Below are 9,611 nucleotides of genomic sequence, written 5' to 3' on the forward strand. Positions count from 1 at the left end.
TTGGCTCTGTCATATCCTCACATGGTCTCTCCTATCATTGCTATGCAGACGACACACAATTAATCTTCTCCTTTCCCCCTTCAGACATATCAGTGTGGATGACGGATCACCACCTCAAGCTGAACCTCGGCAAGACGGAGCTGCTCTTCCTCCCGGGGAAGGACTGCCCGTTCCATGATCTCGCCATCACGGTTGACAACTCCCTTGTGTCCTCCTCCCAGAGTGCTAAGAGCCTCGGCATGACCCTGGACAACACCCTGTCGTTCTCCACTAACATCAAGGCGGTGACCCGATCCTGTAGGTTCATGCTCTACAACATTCGCAGAGTACGACCCTGCCTCACACAGGAAGCGGCGCAGGTCCTAATCCAGGCACTTGTCATCTCCCGTCTGGATTACTGCAACTCGCTGTTGGCTGGGCTCCCTGCCTGTGCCATTAAACCCCTACAACTCATCCAGAACGCCGCAGCCCGTCTGGTGTTCAACCTTCCCAAGTTCTCTCACGTCACCCCGCTCCTCCGCTCTCTCCACTGGCTTCCAGTTGAAGCTCGCATCCGCTACAAGACCATGGTGCTTGCCTACGGAGCTGTGAGGGGAACGGCACCTCCGTACCTTCAGGCTCTGATCAGGCCCTACACCCAAACAAGGGCACTGCGTTCATCCACCTCTGGCCTGCTCGCCTCCCTACCTCTGAGGAAGCACAGTTCCCGCTCAGCCCAGTCAAAACTGTTCGCTGCTCTGGCACCCCAATGGTGGAACAAGCTCCCTCACGACGCCAGGACAGCGGAGTCAATCACCACCTTCCGGAGACACCTGAAACCCCACCTCTTTAAGGAATACCTGGGATAGGATAAAGTAATCCTTCTAACCCCCCCCCCCGGAGTCCGTAAACGTCGGAAAAAATGTCATGTGTAAATAAAGTGTAATTAAATTGTTTCCAGTAGCACATTTACAGTCATCACTGCTCTGGTTAACACAAAAACTGCCTTACCAGCTCTGCTAGGGTGAGTAAAATGGTCTCATTTGTGTCTGGAAGAAGCTAGCCAATGTTAGCTTGGGTGCTTGACGGCCGTTGTAAGGCCAGAACGCTCAAATCAACCCTGCAAAACGGTCTGAATTTACAAACTGACCATTTTCTCTGAATGGAAACACTATAATATGAATCAAATTAATTAAGCCAAATTTCGTAATATCAATCCCATATACTATGTTATTACAAAAAAGGTTTTAAATTCTCTGGTAATGCCAATACGGAATACTATCAAATGCTTCTCAAAGATGCCCTCTGGTGGTCAAACTAGCAATAACTTGCAGTAACAGAAGAAATGGCTGAGAATTAAATGACGTGCCACAGAATGCTGCAGCAGCATGCAGGGTGTGCCGCAGTATGACGCAACTTTTAAATGATCTCCGCATGTGTAGTTTCCCACTGTGAAGCATGGAGGAGGTGGTGTGATGGTGTGGGGGTGCTTTGCTGGTGACGCTGTCAGTGAGTTACTTAGAATTCAAGGCACACTTAAGCAGCATGGCTACCACAGCATTCTACAGTGATACGACATCCCATCTGGTTTGCACATATGTTTTTCAACAGGACAATGACCCAACTCACCTCCAGGCTGTGTAAGGGCTATTTGATCAAGTAGGAGAGTGGTGGAGTGCTGCATCAGATGACCTGGCCTCCACAATCACCCGACCTCAAACCAGTTGAGATGGTTTCAAAAAAGTTGGACCGCAGACTGAAGGAAAAGCAGTCAACAAGTGCTCAGCAAATGTGGGAATGCCTTCAAGACTGTTGAAAAAGCTGGCTGAGAGAATGCCAAGAGTGTGGAAAGCTGTCAAATGCAAAGGGTGGCTACTTTGAAGAATCTAAAATATATTTTGCTTTGCTTAACACTTTTTTGGTTACTACATGATTCCATATGTGTAATTTCATGGTTGTTGTCTTCACTATTATTCTACAATGTAGAAAATAGTAAAAATAAAGAAAAACCTGTGAATGAGTAGATGTGTCCAAACCATTGACTAGAACTATAACTCTATGGCAGCACCCAAGGGGTTGAATTTCTGAGCTCTACCCCTACGTAGTGTTCCCATGAGTGACAGAACACTGAGCCAATCACGGCGCAACTAGAGAACATTACCAAGCCCTGTGCTCTGTATTTTCCGCTGGCTGCCCCACCACCACAGAAAGCAGTGAGCTAGGCTGAAACACCTGCATTTTGGAGCTGCCTTACTCAAGAAAGCAAAAAAGAGACCAAGTTTGTATGCAGCTTTATTAACTCAATTTTTTTACATTGTTTTCAAACTGACACGTATTAATACAAAAATAACATGAAAAACAGCTCTGCCCCACCTCCCCTGAATGAAAGGTTGCCACTGCATTTAAACTCAGCAAAAAAAGAAACGTCCCTTTTTCAGGACCCTGTCTTTCAAAGATTATTCGTAAAAATCCAAATAACTTCACAGATCTTCATTGTAAAGGGTTTAAACACTGTTTCCCATGCTTGTTCACTGAACCATAAACAATTCATGAACATGCACCTGTGGAACGGCCGTTAAGACACTAACAGCTTACAGACGGTAGGCAATTAAGGTCACTTATGAAAACTTAGGACACTAAAGAGGCCTTTCTACTGACTCTGAAAAACACCAAAAGAAAGATGCCCAGGGTTCCAGCTCATCTGCATGAACGTGCCTTAGGCATGCTGCAAGGAGGCATGAGGACTGCAGATGTGGCCAGGGCAATAAATTGCAATGTCCGTACTGTGAGACGCCTAAAACAGCGCTACAGGGAGACAGGACAGACAGCTGATCGTCCTCCCAGTGGCAGACCACGTGTAACAACACCTGCACAGGATCGGTACATCCGAACATCACACCTGCGGGACAGGTACAGGATGGCAACAACAACTGCCCGAGTTACACCAGGAACGCACAATCCCTCCATCAGTGCTCAGACTGTCTGCAATAGGCTGAGAGAGGCTGTACTGAGGGCTTGTAGGCCTGTTGTAAGGCAGGTCCTCACCAGACATCACCGGTAACAACGTCGCCTATGGGCACAAACCCACCGCTGCTGGACCAGACAGGACTGGCAAAAAGTGCGCTTCACTGACAAGTCACGGTTTTGTCTCACCTGGGATGATGGTCGGATTCGCATTTATCGTTGAAGGAATGAGCGTTACACCGAGGCCTGTATTCTGGAGCGGGATCGATTTGGAGGTGGAGGGTCCGTCATGGTCTGGGGCGGTGTGTCATAGCATCATCGGACTGAGCTTGCTGTCATTGCAGGCAATTTCAACGCTGTGCGTTACAGGAAAGACATCCTCCTCCCTCATGTAGTAACCATTTTGACCCCCCCCTTTGGTCAGGGACACATTATTCCATTTCTGTTAGTCACATGTCTGTGGAACTTTATGTTCAGTTTATGTCTCAGTTGTTGAATCTTATATTCATACAAGTTTACACATGTTAAGTTTGCTGAAAATAAACCAGTTGACAGTGAGAGGACGTTTCTTTTCTTGCTGAGTTTAGGTAGCCTACTAAACTTAACTCCAACATTTTTGATGTCGTTAAACAGCGACCGGTGTGGGAGGACTGGAGCTAAAAAATCACATCAAATCACTTCTCGGAAATCCTAGACCCACTCCAATTTGCTAACCGCCCCAACAGATCCACTGATGACGCAATCACACTTCACACTGCCCTTTCCCACCTAGACAAAAGGAACAACTACGTGAGAATGATGCTGATTGATTACAGCTCAGCGTTCAATACCATAGTGCTTGCAAAGCTCATCATTAAGCTAAAAACCCTGGGACTACAGTGAGGGAAAGAAATGTTTGATCCCCTGCTGATTTCTGGCTGCCAGGTGTCTTTTATACAGGTAACGAGCTGAGATTAGGAGCACACTTAAAGGGAGTGCTTCTAATCTCAGTTTACCTGTATAAAAGATACCTGTCCACAGAAGCAATCAATCAATCAGATTCCAAACTCTCCACCATGGCCAAGACCAAAGAGCTCTCCAAGGATGTCAGGGACAAGATTGTAGACCTACACAAGGCTGGAATGCGCTACAACACCATTGCCAAGCAGCTTTGTGAGAAGGTGACAACAGTTGGTGTGATTATTCGCAAATGGAAGAAACACAAAATAACTTTCAATCTCCCTCGGCCTGGGGCTCCATGCAAGATCTCACCTCGTGGAGTTGCAATGATCATGAGAACGGTGAGGAATCAGCCCAGAACTACACGGGAGGATCTTGTCAATGATCTCAAGGCAGCTGGGACCATAGTCACCAAGAAAACAATTGGTAACACACTACGCTGTGAAGGACTGAAATCCTGCAGCGCCCGCAAGGTCCCCCTGCTCAAGAAAGCACATATACATGCCCGTCTGAAGTTTGCCAATGAACATCTGAATGATTCAGAGGACAACTGGTGAAAGTGTTGTGGTCAGATGAGACCAAAATGGAGCTCTTTGGCATCAACTCAACTCGCCGTGTTTGGAGGAGGAGGAATGCTGCCTATGACCCCAAGAACACCATCCCCACCGTCAAACATGGAGGTGGAAACATTATGCTTTGGGGGTGTTTTTCTGCTAAGGGGACAGGACAACTTCACCGCATCAAAGGGACGATGGACGGGGCCATGTACCGTCAAATCTTGAGTGAGAACCTCCTTCACTCAGCCAGGGCATTGAAAATGGGTCGTGGATGGGTATTCCAGCATGACAATGACCCAAAACACACGGCCAAGACAACAAAGGAGTGGCTCAAGAAGAAGCACATTAAGGTCCTGGAGTGGCCTAGCCAGTCTCCAGACCTTAATCCCATAGAAAATCTGTGGAGGGAGCTGAAGGTTCGAGTTGCCAAACGTCAGCCTCGAAGCCTTAATGACTTGGAGAAGATCTGCAAATCCCTCCTGAGATGTGTGCAAACCTGGTGGCCAACTACAAGAAACGTCTGACCTCTGTGATTGCCAACAAGGGTTTTGCCACCAAGTACTAAGTTATGTTTTGCAGAGTGGTCAAATACTTATTTACCTCATTAAAATGCAAATCAATTTATAATATTTTTGACATGCGTTTTTCTGGATTTTTTTGTTGTTATTCTGTCTCTCACTGTTCAAATAAACCTACCGTTAAAATTGTAGGCTGATAATTTCTTTGTCAGTGGGCAAACATACAAAATCAGCAGGGGATCAAATACTTATATAAGTAGCTTTTGATAACTTCATTTTATTATATCTGAGCTCCAGTCCGCCCACACTAGTTGCCACTCAACTCTATAGATCATGGAGTTGACTTAAATCAACTATCCAAGTAGGCTACCTCACTTTGTTTTTTAATTTTCTATACATGTATAGCAGTGGTTCCATTGTGCAGGTTTAAAGCTTATTTTCTGCATTTCGATACATTTTGCCATGGGGTGGATACTCTTTTGTTGTTGTTGCTATTTTAAAGCCCATTTCCTGCAATTCTACACATTTTGACATCGTGTTCATGTGATATCCGAGTGACTCAAACATGGGCTAGTTAATCTGGACATTTCTGACAAGTTATAAATAGCTCCCTAAAGTCTGCAATGACTGACATAACAAGAGGAAAACTGCTACTGCACTACCCCATTTTGAAATTGCATCTTGTGCATTTTACTATTACAACTTTGAAGAGTAAGTTGAAAGCCTGACAGTTCCACCATTTATATAGAGGAATTAATTATGTTGCCACCATGTTAATTAATATAGGCATTTTAATGAGTTTATTAGAGGGGAAATTCATAAAGTCATGATTGACAGGCTCGTGCCTTAATCCTTCAAGTTTTTTATTTGGCAAATGTGCACACACATAGGTTAATAAAGCATATACATTCACGGGGCATTCACATGGTTGTCGGAAGCGACATGATTCTTTTCAATATTTATGCATAAGTGGAAACCAAGACTTCTCCGGGCAGGTCTGCCGGTTTTGACTAGCAGAAGTGTCTTTTCGTAGCAGGTTAGGATAATTAACGTGGCAGGATAGGATAATTAACGTGGCAGGTTAGGTATTTTATTAGGATCTCTATTACCTGTTGCAAAAGCAGCAGCTACTCTTCCTGGGGTCCACACAATACATGAAACATAATACAGAATGACATAATACAGAACATCAATAGACAAGAACAGCTCAAAGACAGAACTGCATAAAAAATTTTTTAAAAGGCACACGTAGCCTACATATCAATGCATACACACAAACTATCTAGGTCAAATAGGGGAGAGGCGTTGTGCTGCGAGGTGTTGCTTTATCTGTTTTATTTAAACCAGGTTTGCTGTTTATTTGAGCAATATGAAGTTTCATGCAATTAGGAAGTTCCATGCAATTAGGGCTCTATATAATATTGTACGCTTTCTTGAATTTGTTCTGGATTTGGGGAATGTGAATAGACCCATGGTGGCATGTCTGGTGGGACAAGTGTGTGTGTCAGAGCTGTGTGTAAGTTGACTATGCAAACAATTTGGGATTTTCAACCAAAGGGTTCTACCTGGAACCAAAAATGTTTCTTCAAAGGGTTCACCTATGGGGGCAGCGGATGAACCCTTTTAGGTTCTAGATACCACCTTTTTTGTGTAAAATCAGACAATCTTGGGCAGCTGAATATCATGTCTCTTGGGGAATCGCAGAGTGAGAGCTGATGCAAAGAAAAAACGTTCATGATCATCAGCATAGCAAGTACAAACCTAGCTCTTACAAAGCTGGGTTGTAGGAATCAATACACATTGAAGATCAGAGTATCAAACATCAACAATTTGCACTCAACTTACTGTCAATTAATATGGATTTAAGGATGCGTGGTTCTGCTCTCTCCATTCCCTGGGATATGTCAGAATAGGTCACTGGTAACTGAGTGGGTGGCCAAGCACTTCGGTACAGGCCATGCATCAGGTCATTGACATGTTTCAGGAACTGTAAAGACAAAGACAAATCATGAATAACCATTACCTAAGGTCTTCACTAAGTTTGACTTAGCCTTACAAGTACATTGACTATGACTATGTTGCCCCTCAGCAATCTGGCAGTCAGGCAGCCAGATGCTGAGAGATAGACAACAAAGCATAGAGCTCTCTCTCTCGCTCTATTTACATTTCTTAGTCAGCAGGCTGGATAACTACTGTACTCCTTCCCTTTGTTTCCTCCTCCATCCAAGCTAGACGATTCCTGCAAAAACAGAATCAAGAATTGAAAAGGGCAATTGAGAGGTGTAACGTTTACAATGCGAGTTGAGGGGCAGGGATAGGCAAAACGTGTGGTAATGTCGAATACAAAATACACAAAAATACAAGGATCTCTGATGAATCAAGAAAATCTTCACATCCACATTGGGGGTATTCGTTTCAAGAATTATCCGAGCTTACTGTCTTGCACAAACAATCAATGTTTTGTGTATTCATGTACCATCTCTCTCACACACGCACAGCTAGCATGACAATGTTGACATGACAGTTATTGTGATCATAATCATCATCTCTGCCCCGCTGCACTCTCTCTCTCTCTCGCTCTCTCTCTCTCGCTCTCTCTCTCTCTCTGTAATTGCGATCATCTCTCTCTCACACACACACACTATCATTAACTAAACAGAAATCAAAATATCAATGTTAGCTAGCTAGCTACAACCAACACCTACAACAGGTAAAATTCAAATGTACCATCTTCATGGAGGATTAGCCAGAGCGCTAAAGTTAGCTAGCTAAAATTAGCCAGCTAGCTACCTAGCAAATCTTTCCTTTAAGTTCTTCTCCCCAACACACCACCGCTTTACTTACAAAAGTAAAACAAGAATGCAGGAGAACAGGGACTACCGCTTAGCATAACATCTTTTTGAAGTTCTTTCCGCAAATTTCGAGAAACTGTCATTGTTGTGTAGCTAGCTTACGGCCGAGCGCTCTGCCCAACAGCAGTGACATTTTGTAAGGGTATCCTGTGTTTTTGTGCATGTTTATCTTACATGCTGGTAGCCTAGAACAAATCTTATGGAAGTGGATGTGCACATTTCAATTGGACTACAACTACAAAAAAACACTGCCATAGCCTGTAGTAAATGCAAAAGCAGTTATAGCATCAGAGATTCTCTAAATCAGGGAACATCTCTGATAACTATAGGATCGCAGAGACTGTTACTGTCATACCTGCTCCCACTCTCCCTCCCTGGCGCCCGAGGTGCTATCTGACTGTTTCCCAGCTCTATTTGCGGCTTCTGCATTAATTGTCGAATGTCTTTGTCTTACACGTTTTGGACGCTGTCCCTGTCCTGTTGCATGTCTGTGCTACATTAAATGTTCAACGTTCTGTATCTGCTTCTCATCTGCAGCGTTGGTTCTTACAGAATGCAGAAGCCATCAAACGAAGCATCGGGAGTGCTGGTGTTTCGGTTGGTGGTGACGTCGGGTCCGTGCCTTAGCTGGCTCGTCGGGCTTCCACGCCCTAGCTGGCTCAAGAGGTTTCCTTGCCCCGGTTGGCTCGGCAGGCGCCCATCCCACGTCAGGCCTCAGCCGGATCGCCAGGTTTTTATGCCTTAGCTGAATCATCAGGCTCCCACGTATCAGCCGGCTCATCAGGTTCCCACGTTCCAGCGGGATCATCAGGCTGTCACACTTCGACCAGATCGTCAGGCTCCCATGCCTCAGCCGGTTCGCCAGGCTCCTACTCCTCTGCCGGTTTGTCGGGCCTTTATGCCCCCGCCGGCTTGTCCAGCGCCCATGCCTCGGCCGGCCCATTAGGCTCATCCAGGTGGGATGCCGGGTGGCGCCCCTAGAGGGGGGCGTACTGTCACGCCTAATCCCGCTCTCCCTCCCTGGCGCTCAAGGGCACCAGGCTGCCCTGCATTATGCACTCCTGCCACCATCATTACACACACCTGCTTCCCTCATCACACGCATCAGTGATTCATTGCACCCACCTGGAGTCAATCACCGTGTTATTACCTCCCCTTTATCTGTCTGTTCCCCAGCTCTGTCCCCGGCTTCTGCATTAATTGTCGTATGTCTTTGTCTTACCCGGTTCTGACGCTGTTCCTGTCATGTCTGTGCTACATTAAATGTTCAATTCTCCGTACCTGCTTCTCATCTCCAGCGTCGGTTCTTACAGTTACAAATTTGAGATTTTAATGACCTAGCAAATTCGATGACTTGCAAGTGAAATATATCACATTTCTTTGTTTTTAAAAATGTGCATTTCATCACCTGCCAAATAAAAACCTCAAATGACCCTACTCCTTAAAAAGTTAATCGGGCCGGATTAGTTGAAGTAGACCCCAAACTTTCTAATGGATTTGAAAAACCAGACCAGTGTCAAATATCCCGGGTTACAGTATATAGTGTATACTTCCTAAAACTACCGGTTGGTCTTGACAGTGGGGAATCCACCCTGTCTGACTGTGCCCACCCTTTACACGATAAGCAAAACATAACTTGATGAAGGACATAACTCTACCATTCCAATTTACAATATCATTTAAGAACAAAATACCCTTTTCAAACATCTTTCCCATAAATACAGGTATTTTATCAATCAGCACATTTGAGTTCAGCCATAATAGTTGTTGTGATCTTTGTTCTATCTTTTCAGGGGGATGAA

This window comes from Salmo trutta, chromosome 20 (assembly GCF_901001165.1).
Source record: "Salmo trutta chromosome 20, fSalTru1.1, whole genome shotgun sequence".
NCBI classification, from domain to species: domain Eukaryota; kingdom Metazoa; phylum Chordata; class Actinopteri; order Salmoniformes; family Salmonidae; genus Salmo; species Salmo trutta.